The following is a 16,052-nucleotide window of genomic DNA, read 5'->3' on the forward strand; positions in this document are numbered from 1 at the left end:
TTTTCCATTATGATTAATTACAGGGTATTGAATATAGTTCCCTGTGCTGTACAGTAAGACCTTGTTTATCCATCCTATATATAATAATTTGCATCTACTAATCCCAAACTCCCAATCCATCCCTCTCCCCTGTCTTCCCCTTGACAACCACAAGTCTGTTTTCTATATTTGTGAGTCTGTTTTTGTTCTGCAGATAGGTTCATTTGGGTCTCATTTTATAATCCAGATATAAGTGATATCATATGGTATTTGTTGTTCTCTGTCTGACTTACTTCACTTTGTATGATAACCTCTAGGTCCATCCATGTAAGCTGCAAATGGCATTATTTCATTCTGTTTTATGGCTGAGTAATATTCCATTGTATATATGTACCACATCTTCTATATCCATTCATCTGTTGAGGGACATTCAGGTTGCTTCCATATCTTGGCTATTGTGAATAGTGCTGCTGTGAATGCTGGGGTGCATGTATCTTTTCGAATTATAGTTTTGTCTGGATGTGTGCCCAGGAGTGGGATTGCTGGTTCATATGGTAATTCTATTTTTAGTTTTTGAGGAACCTCCATACTATTTTCCATAGTGGCTGCATCAATTTACATTCCCACCAGTAGTGTAGGAGGGTTCCCTTTTCTCCACACTCCTTCCAGCATTTATTTCTAGACATTTTAATGATGGCCATTCTGACCACTGTGAGGTGGTAACTCACTGTAGTTTTGATTTGCATTCTCTAATAATTAGTGATGTGGAGCATCTTTTCAGGTGCCTCTTGGCCATCTGTATGTCTTCAGAGAAATGTCTGTTTAGACCTTCTGCCTATTTTTTGATTTTTTTTCTTTTTTGAGTTGTATGAGCTGTTTGTATATTTTAGAATTAAGCCCTTGTTGGTCGCATCATTTGCAGGTATTTTCACCCAAACAGTGAGCACAGGTTCTGGAACAACTGGATACCCACATGCAGAAGAGTAAAGTTGGACCCTTACCTCCCCCCACCCCATATACAAAATCAACGCAAAATGGACCAAAGGCCTAGATGCAAGAACCAAAATTATAAAACTCGTAGAAGAAAACATGAGAGTAAATCTTCATGACCTTGGATTTGGTCATGATTTCTTAGATCTACCAAAAGCACAAGCAACAAAAGACAAAATAGATGAATTGGACTTCCTCAAAGTGAAAAACAGTTGTGTATAAAAGGAGCAAGGAATAAGATAATCCACCATCCAAAATGGCCCAAGATGTTTGCAAACCATGTATCTGATAAAGGACTGTAGCCCAGCAGCCAAGCCCCCGGTGGTCCAGGGGAGTGTCTGTGCGGCCCCTCCCGTCCTCGGTGATCAGGGGATTTCAGGCCCCACAGCACCCGAGGGGTGGACACGGGTCATCCTCAGCACCCTCAGGGAGTGAGTGCTGGATGGTTTTGAGCCCAGATGCACTCCCATTACTGCCCTCAAAGGCTGAAGGCTTCAGCATGCCTCCAGAAGGACACAGAGTATTTGCAAGTCTTTGAGAACCAAGGGGACAGTCTTCACTTTTTGGAAAGGGCATCTTATTATTTCACAGCATGACCATTTTCAATCTGGCTCTCAGGGGTGCCCTCCCACCTTCCTGATATCTCTGAGAGTGGCCATGGGGGTTTGGCTGTCCCCAGTCCCCACACCAGGTGACAAGGCCAGTGGGGCCAGACCCTGGTGGTCCTTAGCTTCGCTGGAGACTAACCCAGACTCTCAGCCTGCGATTGAACCTGGACGCCCCTGCTTCTCCCTTTCACCGATTCTCATCTCCTCCTCTGTCTTTCTTCCTCTTGCTTTTCAGTCTCAGATTTACCTGACAGCCACCACTCACAGTTCCCGCAGAGCCCAGAGATTTCTTCTCGAAGGAAAAGTTCTGGAAACTCAGAGGGATAAATAAGGAATGCAGCTGATTCCCGCCTTGTGCTGACGCCCAAGAGGGTGAGGAGAGTGAGTGTTTTCTCATTAGAATTTTAAATCCTCCAAATAATAGATCATTGGGGGGCATCCAGTGTCTCCTGCTCATTCTAATAATGTCATTCCTGGATTTTAGTGTGGTAAATAATTTATATTATAAATATGCTGAGGGGGATGTCCATTTAAAAAATGTTAGAGGTAACTCCAAGGGATTTACAACAAACAAGGACACAGAAACCTGTGTCCAGACACTGGCTGAGAGACTCCTACCCTGACCGCAGCCCCCTGGAGGGCAGAATGGCCATGACTCTCCTCCCGCAGGTGAGCCTACAGAGGCACATCCCATATGGGAACACTGCATCGCAGAATCTTAGAGTGGCTGATGGCAGGCAGCTGGCTAGAGATGCGGACAAGAGAAAACTGCCCAGCAGCCTGGGACAACCCCGGGGTGAGGCCTTAGGAAGGGCCAGTATCAGAGCCTCAGAGATAACTTGAAGACAGTTCAGGCTGTTAAGGACATCGTCAGAGATGCGCTTAGGGACATGTTCAGGGCCTTAGTTATGGACAGGATCAGGGCATTATTTAGTGACAGCTTAGACTATAAGGGACAGCATCAGGGCCTAAGTTAGGGACAGTGTCAGTGCTTCAGTTAGAGATAACGTGAGAGCCTTAGTTAGGCACAGTTCAGGCTGTTACTTAGGGATATCTTCAGGGCCTTAGAGCAGCATCATGGCCATAATTAGAACCAGTGTCAGGGCGTCCGTTAGGGCCAAAACTAGGGTGTTAGTTAGGGAACGGGTCAGGTCATTAGTTACAGACAGTGTCAGGGTTTTAGGTAGGGACAGCAGCAAGTCCTTAGTTAAGAAGAGTGTCGGGGCCTCACTTAGGGGCAGCGTCAGGATGTTCGTTAGGGAGAGTCAGGACATTAGAATTTCAGATTCTGAGGTGGAGACAGCATCAGGGCCTTAGTTAGGGACAGCGTCAGAGACTTACCTAGGGACATATTCAGGGCCTTATTTACGGACAGGATCAGGGTGATACAGAGGAACACCTAAGGGTATTAGGGACATCTTCAGGGCCTCAATTAGGGATAGCCTCAGGGTATTAGTTAGGGAAAGAGGCCATTATTATAGATAGTGTCAGTGCCTTAGGTAGAGAGAGCATCAGGGCCTTAGTTAAGGACAGCGTCAGAGACATACTTAGGGACATATTCAGGGCCTTGGTTATGGACAGGATCAGGGCATTATTGAGAGGTACATGAGGCTATTAGGGAGAGCATCAGCGTGTTAGGGAAAGAGTCGGCCGTTATTATAGACAGTGACAGTGCCTCAGGTAGAGACATCATCACAGCCTTAGTTAGGAAGAGGGTCAGGGCCTTGGTGAGGGACAGGGTCAGGCCAACAGTGAGGGACATCTAAGGCTATTAGGGACATCGTCAAGGCCTTAGATTGGGCCAGCATCAGGGCTGTAGTATTGACCAGTGTCAGGGCATTAATGAGGGACAAAATTAGGGTGTTAGGGAAAGAGGTCATTAGTTACAGACAGTTTTAGGGCCTCAGGTAGAATCGGCATCAAGGCCTTAGTTAGCAAGAGCATCGGGACGTTAGTTAGGGCCAGCAACAGGGCCTTAGTTAGGAAAAGTGTTGTCAGGCCCTCAGCGATCACTTGAGGGCCTTCGTAAGAGACAGTGTAGGCCGTTAGTTAGGGACACTTCAGAGACTTTCTTAGGGATATATTCAGGGCCTTAGGAACAGAATCAGCGTGTTATTTTGTGACCGCTTAGGCACTAAGGGACAGCATCAAAGTCTAAGTTAGGGAGGATGTCACAGTCTTGGGGATAGTGTTAGGGACTTTGTAAATTATAGCTTAGGCCATTAGCTAGGGACAATGTCAGAGGCGTATTAAGGGCAGTGTCAGAGACAGAATGAGGGACATCTTCAGGGCCTTAGTTATGGACAGGATCAGGTCCAATACTTGGGACCAGTGTCAGGCCGTTATTTAGGGGCAGTGTCAGGGCCTTCTGTAGAGACAGCATCAAGACCCTTAGTTAGGAAGAGGGTCAGGGCCTTAGGACAGGGTCAGAGACGTCCTCAGGCACATATTCAGGGCCTTAGTAATGGACAGGATCAGGACCCCAGTGAGGGACATCTGAGTCTATGAGGGACATCGTCAGGGCCTTAGATAGGGTCAGCGTCAGGGCCGTAGTTAGGACCAGTGTCAGGGCGTTATTTAGGGACAAAATTAGGATGTTAGTTAAGGAAAAAGTCAGGAAATTAGTTACAGACAGTGTCAGCTTCTCAGGTAGAGACTTCAAGGTCTTAGTGAGAGCATCAGCATCTCAGGTAGGAGCTGTATCAGGCCATTACTTACAGACAGTGTCAAGGCCTTAATTAGGGAGAGTGTCAGGGCCTCAGAGAAAAACTTGAGGGCCTTAGTAAGAGACACTTCAGGCTGTTCGTTAGGGACATCATCAGGGCGTTAGTTATGGACAGGGTCAGGGTATTAGTGAAAGACAGCTCAGGCAATTAGGCACACCGTCAGGGCCTTGGGTAGGGGCAGCGTCAGGGAGTAGTTGGGGAAAGAGTGAGGCCGTTAGGTAAAGCCAGACTCAGGGCCTTAGTTAGAGACAGTGTCAGGTTCTTCATTAGGGACACTGTCATGGCCTCAGTTAAAGATAACTTGAGGGTCTTAGAGATAGTGTCAGGGACTTAGTTATGGACATAATTAGGGCCTCAGAGGTAATTTGAGGGCCTTAGTAAGAGACATTTTGGGTCATTAGTGACATTGTCTGGACCTTAATGCCGTCTTCAGTACATCATTTACGGGCCGCATCAGGGCATTAATGAGGGACAGCTCAAGTTATAGGGACCGTATCAGGGTCTTGGTTAGGGACTGTGTCAGGACCTTTGTTAGGGAAAGAGTGAGGCCACTAGTTAAAGACAGACTCAGGGCCTTAGTTAGAGACAGCCTCAGTCCTTAATTAGGGAGAGTGTCAGGGCCTCAGTTAAAGATAAGTTGAGGGCCTTTGTTAAGGACAGCCTCCAGGCCTCAGTTAGGGACAGGTTCACGGCCTCGGGACTAAATTCAGGGCCTTAGTTAGGGACAGCATCAGGGATTTAGTTAGCATAAGAGACTCGACATTAGCTAAAGACAAGGTTAGGTTAAGGTCTAGGGATAGTGTCAGGACATGACCTAGGGATAGTGTCAAGACAATAGCTACTTAGAGCATCATTGCCTAATTTAGGACCAGTGTCAGGGCTTCAGGTAGGGACAGCGTCAGAGCCTGACTTAGGGAGAGCGACAGGACCTGAGTGAGGCCTAGCGTCAGGCCCTTAGCTGGGAACACTGTCAGGGCATGATGTAGGAGCAGATTAAGGGCCTTTGTTGGATCAGCAATAGGGTCTTAGTTAAAGACATGATCAGGGTCTGAGGTAGTCACAGCGACAAGGCCTCAGGTAGGCATAGCTTCAGGGCCTGAGTTAGGCACAGCCTCAGGCCTTCACTTAGGGACAGCGACAGGGCTTTCTTAGGGACAGTGTCAGGACCTTGGTTAGGAATGGGTCAGGATATTAGCTCAGGATAGTGTCCGGATTTTAGTTATTGCCGGTAGCAGGGCCTATATTAGGGACAGATTCCGGGCCTTAGTTAGAGACAGTGTCAGGGCCTTAGTTAGGACTAGTCTGGGCCTTAGTTAGGGAGAGCATTAAGGCTTCAGTGAGGATAAGAGGCAGGAAATTAGCTCGGGACAGAGTCAGCTTCCAGGCCAGGGATAGTGTCAGGAAGTGAGCTAGGGATAGCGTGATGATGTTAGTTACTGAGAGCATCAGGGCCTTAGCTGGGGCCAGTGTCAGGGCCTTAATCAGGACCAGTGTCAGGGCTTGATGTAGGGGTAGCGTCAGAGCATAACTATGGTACGGCAACAGGGCCTAAGTGAGGCCTATCTCTAGGGCCTGAGTGAGGGACAGTGTCAGGGCATGACGTAGGAGTAGTACAAGGGCCTCTGTAGGATCAGCATTAGGGTCTTCGTTAAAGACATTCTCAGGGCCTCTGTTAGGGACAGCCTCAGGGCCTCACTTAGGGACAGGGTCAGGGCTTATTTTGGGACAGTTTCAGGACCTTGGTAAGACATGTGTCAGGTTATTAGCTCAGGATAACGTCAGGACTTTAGATATTGATGGCAGCAGGGTCTTAGAGACAGTGTCAGGGCCTGACTTAGGACGAGCATCAGACCCTTTGTAAGGTACAGTGTCAGGGACTGAGTTAGGTGTTGTGTCAGGGCCTGAGTTAGGACGAGCCTCCAGGCCTCAGTTAGGGACAGGTTCACGGCCTTGGGACCAATTTCGGGGCCTTAGTTAGGGACAGCGTCAGGGATATAGTTGGTATAAGAGACTCGACCTTAGTTAAAGGCAAGGTTAGGTTAAGGTCTAGGGATAGTGTCAGGACATGACCTAGGGATAGTGCCAAGACCTTAGTTACTTAGAGCATCAGGGCCGAATTCAGGACCAGTGTCAGGGCTTCAGGTAGGGACAGCGTCACAGCCAGACTTAGGAAGAGTGACAGGGCTTGAGTGAGGCCTAGTGTCAGGGCCTTAGCTAGGGATGGTGTCAGGGCATGACTTAGGAGCAGCATAAGGGCCTCGGTAGCATCAGCCTCAGGAGCTTTGCTAAAGCCATTATCAGGGCCTCAGTTAGGGACAGCCTCAGGGCTTCACTTAGGGACAGCGTTAGGGCTTACTTAGGGACAGTTTCAGGACCTTGGTAAGAGATTGGTCAGGAAATTAGTTCAGGATAGCGTCAGGACATTAGATATTGAGGGCAGCAGGGCCTTAGTTAGAGACAGTGTCAGGGCCTGCGTTAGGGCTAGCATCAGAGCCTCTGTTAGGTACTGTGTCAGGGCCTGAGTTAGGAATAGTGTTAGGGCATTAGTGAGGGACAGTTCTGGGCCGGATTTGGGACGAGCATCTAGGCCTTAGTTAGGGACAGTGTCATGGCCTTGGGCCTAAATTCAGGGTCAGTGTTAGGCACAGTGTAAGTGTTTCAGTTAGCATAAGAGGCAGGACATTTGCTAGGGACAGGGTTAGGGTAAAGTTTATGGATCGTGTCAGGAAATGACCTAGGGATAGTGTCCAGACCTTAGTCACTGAGAGTATCAGGGCCTTATTTAGGACCAGTATCATGGCTTCAGGTAGGGACAGCGTCAGTGCCTGACTTAGGGAGAGCGACATGGCCTGAGTGAGGCCTAGCGTCAGGCCCTTAGCTGGGAACACTGTCAGGGCATGATGTAGGAGCTGCCTCAGGGCCTTTGTTGGATCAACAATAGGGTCTTAGTTAAAGACATGATGAGGGCCTGAGGTAGTCACAGCAACAAGGCCTCAGGTAGGCATAGCTTCAGGGCCTGAGTTAGGCACAGCCTCAGGCCTTCACTTAGGGACAGCGACAGGGCTTTCTTGGGGACAGTGTCAGGACCTTGGTTAGGAATGGGTCAGGATATTAGCTCAGGATAGTGTCCGGATTTTAGTTATTGCCGGTAGCAGGGCCTATATTAGGGACAGATTCTGGGCCTTAGAGACAGTGTCAGGGCCTTAGTTAGGAGTTGTCAGGGCCTTAGTTAGGGAGACCATTAGGGCTTCAGTGAGGATAAGAGACAGGAAATTAGGTCGGGACAGAGTCAGCTTCCAGGCCACAGATAGTGTCAGGAAATGAGCTAGGGATAGCGTGAAGACATTGGTTACTGAGAGCATCAGGGCCTTAATCAGGACCAGTGTCAGGGCTTGATGTAGGGATAGCGTCGGAGCCTAACTAAGGTATGGCAACAGGGCCTAAGTGAGGCCTAGGTTTAGGGCCTGAGTTAGGGACAGTGTCATGGCCTTGGGACTAAATTCAGGGCCTGACGTATTCACAGCATAAGGGCTTCAGTTAGCTTAAGAGGCAGGACATTTGCTGGGGACAGGGTTAGGGTAAAGTTTATGGATCGTGTCAGGAAATGACCTAGGGATAGTGACAAGACCTTAGTTACTGATAGTATCAGGGCCTTATTTAGGAGCAGTGTCAGAGCTTCAGGTAGCGACAACGTCAGTGCCTGACATAGGGAGAGCAACAGGGCCTGAGTGAGGCCTAGCGTCAGGCCCTTAGCTGGGGACACTGTCAGGGCATGATGTAGCAGCAGCATCAGAGCCTTTGTTGGATCAGCAATAGGGTCTTAGTTAAAGACATGACCAGGGCCTGAGGTAGTCACAGCGTCAAGTCCTCAGGTAGGCATAGCTTCAGGGCCTGAGTTAGGCACAGCCTCAGGCCTTCACTTAGGGACAGCGACAGGGCTTTCTTAGGGACAGTGTCAGGACCTTGGTTAGAAATGAGTCAGGATATTAGCTCAGGATAGTGTCCGGATTTTAGTCATTGCCGGCAGCAGGGCCTATATTAGGGACAGATTCCGGGCCTTAGTTTGAGACAGTGTCAGGGCCTTAGTTAATACTAGTCTGAGTCTTAGTTATGGAGAGCATTAGGGCTTGAGTGAGGATAAGAGGCAGGAAATTAGCTCGGGACAGAGTCAGCTTCCAGGCCAGGGATAGTGTCAGGAAATGAGCTAGTGATAGCGTGAAGACCTTAGTTATTGAGAGCATCAGGGCCTTAGCTGGGGCCAGTGTCAGGGCCTTAATCAGGACCAGTGTCATGTCTTGATGTAGGGACAGCATCAGAGCCTAATTAAGGTACGGCAACAGGGCCCAGTGAGGCCTGTCTTTAGGGCCTGAGTGAGGGATAGTGTCAGGGCATGACGTAGGAGTAGTATAAGGGCCTCTGTAGGATCAGCCTTAGGGTCTTCGTTAAAGACATTCTCAGGGCCTCTGTTAGGGACAGCCTCAGGGCCTCACTTAGGGACAGGGTCATGGCTTACTTTGGAACAGTTTCAGGAACTTGGTAAGACATGGGTCAGGATATTAGCTCAGGATAATGTCAGGACTTTAGATATTGATGGCAGCAGGGCCTTAGTGACAGTGCCAGGGCCTGACTTAGGACGAATATCAGAGCCTTTGTTAGGTACAGTGTCAGGGACTGAGTTAGGAATAGTGTTAGGGCCTCAGTTAGGGACAGTGTCAGGGCCGGATTTAGGACAAGCATCTAGGCCTTAGTTAGGGACAGTGTCAGGGCCTTGGGACTAAATATGGGGTCTGAGGTATTCACAGCATAAGGGCTTCACTTAGCTTAAGAGGCAGGACATTTGCTAGGGATAGGGTTAGGGTAAAGTTTAGGGATCGTGTCAGGAAATGACCTAGGGATAGTGACAAGACCTTAGTCACTGATAGTATCAGGGCCTTATTTAGGACCAGTATCATGGCTTCAGGTAGGGACAGCATCAGAGCCTGACTTAGGGAGAGTGACAGGGCCTGAGTGAGGCCTAGCGTCAGGCCCTTAGCTGGGGACACTGTCAGGGCATGATGTAGGAGCTGCATCAGGGCCTTTGTTGGGTCAGCAATAGGGTCTTAAAGACATGATGAGGGCCTGAGGTAGTCACAGTGACAAAGCCTCAGTTAGGCATAGCTTCAGGGCCTGAGTTAGGCACAGCCTCAGGCCTTCACTTAGGGACAGCGACAGGGCTCTCTTAGGGACAGTGTCAGGACCTTGGAAAGACATGGGTCAGGATATTAGCTCAGGACGTTAGGACTTTAGATATTGAATGCCACAGGGCCTTAAGGCAGTGTCAGGGCCTGACTTAGGATGAGCATCTGAGCCTTTGTAAGGTACAGTGTCAGGGACTGAGTTAGGTGTAGTGTCAGGGCCTGAGTTCGGACGAGCCTCCAGGCCTCAGTTAGGGACAGCGTCATGGCCTCGGGACTAATTTCAGGGCCTTAGTTAAGGGCAGCATCAGGGATTTAGTTAGCATAAGGGGCTCGACTTTAGTTAAAGACAAGGTTAGGTTAAGGTCTAGGGATAGTGTCAGGACATGACCTAGGGATAGTGCCAAGACAATAGTTACTTAGAGCGTCAGGGCCTAATTTAGGACCAGTGTGAAGGTTTCAGGTAGGGGCAGCATCAGAGCCTGACTTAGGGAGAGTGACAGGGCCTGATTGAGGCCTAGCGTCGGGCCCTTAGCTGGGGACACTGTCAGGGCATGATGTAGCAGCAGCATCAGGGCCTTTGTTGGATCAACAATAGGGTCTTAGTTAAAGACATGATCAGGGCCTGAGGTAGTCACAGCGTCAAGGCCTCAGGTAGGCATAGCTTCAGGGCCTGAGTTAGGCACAGCCTCAGGCCTTCACTTAGGGACAGCGACAGGGCTTTCTTAGGGACAGTGTCAGGACCTTGGTTAGAAATGAGTCAGGATATTAGCTCAGGTTAGTGTCCGGATTTTAGTTATTGCCGGTAGCAGGGCCTATATTAGGGACAGATTCTGGGCCTTAGAGACAGTGTCAGGACCTTTGTTAATACTAGTCTGGGTCTTAGTTATGGAGAGCATTAGGGCTTGAGTGAGGTTAAGAGGCAGGAAATTAGCTCGGGACAGAGTCAGCTTCCAGGCCAGGGATAGTGTCAGGAAATGAGCTAGTGATAGCGTGAAGACCTTAGTTATTGAGAGCATCAGGGCCTTAGCTGGGGCCAGTGTCAGGGCCTTAATCAGGACCAGGGTCATGTCTTGATGTAGGGACAGCATCAGAGCCTAATTAAGGTACGGCAACAGGGCCCAGTGAGGCCTGTCTTTAGGGCCTGAGTGAGGGACAGTGTCAGGGCATGACGTAGGAGTAGTATAAGGGCCTCTGTAGGATCAGCCTTAGGGTCTTCGTAAAAGACATTCTCAGGGCCTCTGTTAGGGACAGTTTCAGGACCTTGTTAAGAGATGGGTCAGGAAATGGGCTCAGGATAGTGTTAGGACATTAGATATTGAAGGCAGCAGGGCCTTAGTTAGAGACAGTGTCAGGGCCTGCGTTAGGACTAGCATCAGAGCCTCTGTTAGGTAATGTGTCAGGGCCTGAGTTAGGAATAGTGTTAGGGCATTAGTGAGGGACAGTTCTGGGCTGGATTTAGGACGAGCATCTAGGCCTTAGTTAGTGACAGTGTCCTGGCCTTGGGCCTAAATTCAGTGTCTGTGTTAGGCACAGAGTAAGGGCTTCAGTTAGCATAAGAGGCAGGACATTTGCTACGGATAGGTTTAGGGTAAAGTTTATGGATCGTGTCAGGAAATGACCTAGGGATAGTGTCCAGACCTTAGTCACTGAGAGTATCTGGCCCTTAATTAGAACCAGTATCAAGGATTCAGGTAGGGACAGCGTCAGAGCCTGACTTAGGGAGAGTGACAGGGTCTGAGTGAGGCCTAGCGTCAGGCCCTTAGCTGGGGACACTGTCAGGGCATGATGTAGCAGCAGCATCAGGGCCTTTGTTGGATCAGCAGTAGGGTCTTAGTTGCTTAGCAACATCCAGGCCCATAGCCCTTCGGAGTCACCCTGTGTAGGCCGCGTGTAGTGCAACACACTGCACTGTGTTTTGGGACAGCTTGATTTACCCAATACTCCCACACGTTCGCGAACACCTTTCTAGCATGTCCAATATGCCGTGTAAGTCTGACTCATTGCCCTAGTCTGAGCTGCACTAAGAGAAACACTTGGCTTCGCATTCCATCTAAGACCTCCTACCTGAAGTCACCCTGCCTCCAAGAATAAGTCGGCTTGCATTCCTACTGCAACTGAAGCCCAGTTCTTCGAGTAACACTGCAGGCTTTTGAAGAGGCACAGGCCCGAATTCCTGCCTAGAACGTTCCTTGGTTGACCTAGTTCACTAGATGCAGAACACCTTGCTTGGAGAAGTTGGTTCAGGGAAAGAACCAGTTGTAATCTGTGTCTCTTTTGACTTGTTAGAAAGCACAGGGATGTATGCTGCGTGTGCCCATGGAAATGGGGGCCTGATGGAACTAGCCTTGCTTTCCCATTTTGAAAGCTCCCTTCATGTTGCCTTGAAGCTACCTGAAATTCACTGCTATTGACAGAACTCTAGCCACTGTAGGCATGGCTCTGCAAAGAAAGTGAGTTTCCTCTAGCTAAACAGGGTTCTTCCATGGCCGGGGTGGGGCTCAGCCTGCCATGCTCTAGAGCTAAATGGAAACTCAACTTGAGTACTTGCCTCGAGGTAAGGCCCTGAGTAGACATGCAGAAAGGGAGGCATGTGGCTGTTTCCATGAGGTCTTCATCGGGTTTCTGCCTTATTTTAAAGAAGTACCATTTTCAGGACTCTTATGCCCCTCGGGTGTGCATCCTTTTCCCTCCAAGATCACTGAGTACCTCCAGACCTCTGTGGGCCTGTTGACCAGAATCGAGGCCCATAGGTCCCTCGGAGGTCCTCTGTATATGACAAGTGATGGGCAATACACTGCACGTTCCTTAAGGAGAGCTACATTTCCAGAGCCATCAAACTGCCTCAGGACCACATTTGTGGCCAGTCCGACGTGCCATGGAAGTCTTCGTCATGGCTGTTGTCTAGGCGACCATGACAAAACATTCTGCTTAGAATTCTTTGAAGACTACGTAACTGAAGTCACCCTATTCAAGTAGAAAGGCAGCATCCTACCATGCTGTTTGGCTCACGGGACACTCAAAGTGAGCACTTGCCTCGAGGTAAGGCCCTGAATTGCCGGGCAGAATCAGAGGGTGGCAGCAGTTCCCATGAAGCCGTAGTCGCTGCTCTGCATTATGGTAATGGCAGTACGCTTTTCAGGACACCTGAGATCCTCGTGTCAGCACCCTATTGCCGACAGGAACAGTGAGTACCTCCAGGCCCCCCTAGCCCTGCAAAGCAACTTCCAGGCTCGTAGCACTTCGGAGCCACTCTGTGTATGCCGAATATAGGGCAACACACTGCCCTCCTTCATGGGACAGCTTGAAATCCCCAACACTCCCAGAGTTTCACGAACACCGCTGTGGCACGTCCAAAATGCCGGGGAAGTCTGACTCATTGCCCTAGTTTGAGCTGCACTGAGGAAAACCCTCGGCTTCTCATTCCATCTAGGACTTCCTGCCTGAAGTCACCCTGCCTCCAGGAGAAAGTCGGCTTGCGTTCCGACTGCCACTAAAGCCCAGTTCTTCGTGTAACACTGCAGGCTTTTGAAGAGCCACAGGCCCGGAAGCCTAGCTAGGGCGTACCTTGGTTGAGGCAGTTAAGTAGATGCAGAACACCCTGCTTCGAGGAGTTGATTCAGGGAAGGAACCACTGGGTAACCTGTGTCTCTTTTGACTTGTTAGAAACCACAGGGATGTATGCTGCGTGTGCCCATGGAAATGGAGGCCTGATGGAACTAGCCTTGCTTTCCCATTTTGAAAGTTCCATTCATGCTGCCTTGAAGCTACCTGAAATTCACTGCTGTTGACAGCCCTCTAGCCACTGTAGGCCTGGTTCTGGGAAGAAAATGATTTTCCTCTCTCTATACCAGGTGCTTCCACGGCCGGGGTGGAGCTCAGCTTGCCATGCTCTAGAACTAAAGGGAAACTCAACCTGACTACTTGCCTCGAGGGAAGGCCCTGAGTATCTGGACAGAAGGGAGGCATGCAGCTGTTTCCATGAGGTCTAAGTCGCTGTACTGCTGTATTTTAAAGGAACTACCCTTTTCAGGACTCCTAGGCCCCTCGGGTGTGCATTATTTCCCTCCAGGATCACTGAGTACCTCCAGACCCCTGTGGGCCTGCTGAGCAACATCGAGGCCCATAGGTCGGTCCCTCGGAGGCCCTCTGTGTATGCCGACTGATGGGCAACACAGTGCATGTTCCTTAAGGAGAGCTACATTTCCAGAATTCTCGAACTGCCTCAGGACCATATTTCTGGTCAGTCCGACGTGCCATGGAAGTCTTTGTCATGACCGTCGTCTGAGCTGCCATGGGAAAGTATTCTGCTTACAGTTCTTCAAGGACCTCGTACCTGAATTCACTCTGCTCGAGGAGAAATTCAGCATCCTACCGTGCTGTGTTGCTGACGAGGCACTCACCGTGAGAACTTACTTCAAGGTAAGGCCCTGAATTGCCGTGCAGAAGCGGAGGTGTGCAGCAGTTTCAATGAGGCCGTAGCCACTGCTCTGCGTTATCTTAACAGCAGTACACTTTTCAGGACACCTAGGATCCTCGCGTGGGCACCCTATTCCTTGCAGGAATAGTGAGTACCCCCAGGGCCCACTGGGCCTGTTAAGCCACTTCCAGGCCCGTAGCCCTTCGGAGCCACTCTGTGTATGCCGAATACAGGCCCACACAGTGCACTCCTTCATGGGAGAGCTTGAAATCCCAAGCACTCCCAGAGCTTCACGAACAAGGTTCTATCATGTCCAAAATGCTGGGGAAGTCTGACACATTGCCCTAGTCTGAGCTGCACTGAGAAAAACCCTCGGCTTTGCATTCCATCTAGGACCTCCTGCCTGAAGTCACCCTGCCTCCAGGAGAAAGTTGGCTTGCAGTCCGACTGCCACTAAAGCCCAGGTCTTCGTGTAACTCTGCAGGCTTTTGAAGAGCCACAGGCCCAAGGCCTAGCTTCGGCGTTCCTTGTTTGAGGCAGTTTGCTAGATGCAGAACACCCTGCTTCGATGAGTTGATTCAGGGAAGGAACCCGTGGGTAACCTGTGTCTCTTTTGACTTGTTAGAAACCACAGGGATGTATGCTGTGTGTGCCCATGGAAGTGGATGCCTGATGGAACACGCCTTGCTTTCCCATTTTGAAAGCTCCATGCATGCTGCCTTCAAGCTACCTGAAATTCACTTCTGTTTCCAGGCCTCTAGCCACTGTAGGCCTTGATCTGGGAGAAAAGTGAGTTTCCTCTATCTAAACCAGGTGCTTCCATGGCCGGGATAGAGCTCAGCCTGCCATGCTCTAGAGCTAAAGGGGAACTCAACATGAATACTTGCCTCGAGGAAAGGCCTTGAGTATCCGTACAGAAATGGAGGCATGCAGCTGTTTCCATGAGGTCTTAGTCACTGTTCTGCTTTATTTTAAAGGAAGTACCCTTTTCAGGACTCCTAGGCCCCTCGGGTGTGCATTATTTCCCTCCAGGATCACTGAGTACCTCCAGACACCTGGGGGCCTGCTGCACAATATCGAGGCCCATAGGTCGGTCCCTCGGAGGCCCTCTATGTATGCCAAGTGATGGGCAACACACTGCACGTTCCTTAAGGTGAGCTATATTTCCAGAGCCCTCGAACTGCCTCAGGACCACATTTCTGGCCAGTCCGACGTGCCATGGAATTCTTTGTCATTGCCATCGTCTGAGCTGCCATGGGAAAACATTCTCCTTATAATTCTTCGAGGACCTTGTACGTGAAGTCACTCTTCTCGAGGAGAAATTCAGTGTCCTACCATGATATTTCGCTAACGGGACACTCAGCGTTAGCACTTGCCTCAATGTAAGGCCCTGAATTGCCGTGCGGAAGCGGAGGCGTGCAGCAGTTTCCATGAATCCATAGCCGATGCTGTGCATTTTCTCAACGGCACTATGCTTTTCAGGACACCTAGGAGCCTTGCGTCGGCATCGTATTGCCGGCAGGAACACTGAGTACCCCCAGGTCCCCCTGGGCCTGCTAAGCAACTTCCTGGTCCGTAGCCCTTCAGAGCCACTCTGTGTATGCCGAGTACAGGGCAACACACTGCACTCCTTCATGGGACAGCTTGACATCCCCAGCAATCCCAGAGTTTCACAAACACCGTTCCAGCCCATCCAACCTTCCGGAGAAGTCTGACTAATTGCCCTAGTCTAAGCTGCAGTGAGAAAAATCTTTGGCTTTGCATTCCATCTAGGACCTCCTGCCTGAAGTCACCATCACTCCAGGAGAGTCAGCTTGCATTTCGACTGCCACTAAAGCCGGGTTCTTCGTGTAAAACTGCAGGCTTTTGAAGAGCCACAGGCCTGGAGGCCTAGCTAGGGTGTACCTTGGTTGAGACAGTTCAGTAGATGCAGAACACCCTGCCTCGAGGAGTTGATTCAGGGAAGGAACCAATGGGTAACCTGTGTCTCTTGTTGGAAAGCACAGGGATGTATGGTGCGTGTGCCCATTGAAATAGGGGCCTGATGGAACTAGCCTTGCTTTCCCATTTTGAAAGCTCCATTTATGCTGCCTTGAAGCTACCTGAAATTCACTGCTATTGACAGAACTCTAGCCACTGTAGGCATGGCTCTGCA

At 49.8% G+C, this 16,052-nt stretch overlaps 1 long non-coding RNA gene across 3 annotated transcripts in view; it reads left to right on the forward strand.

Moving 5' to 3' along the window:
- LOC141278637 (uncharacterized) overlaps positions 1–15,983 on the forward strand; it is a 29,033-nt gene extending 13,050 nt beyond the window's left edge. The window contains exons 3-5 of one of the 3 annotated variants that reach the window (XR_012331694.1): positions 1,813–1,958; positions 13,332–13,899; positions 14,291–15,983. This is a non-coding gene — a long non-coding RNA (uncharacterized lncRNA). The remainder of the gene's footprint in view (positions 1–1,812; positions 1,959–13,331; positions 13,900–14,290) is intronic. The other 2 variants (XR_012331695.1, XR_012331696.1) reach the window with 2 other exon arrangements.
- Positions 15,984–16,052: the final 69 nt, after the last annotated feature.

The sequence above is a fragment of the Tursiops truncatus genome, chromosome 4, assembly GCF_011762595.2.
Source record: "Tursiops truncatus isolate mTurTru1 chromosome 4, mTurTru1.mat.Y, whole genome shotgun sequence".
Taxonomy (NCBI): Eukaryota; Metazoa; Chordata; class Mammalia; order Artiodactyla; family Delphinidae; genus Tursiops; species Tursiops truncatus.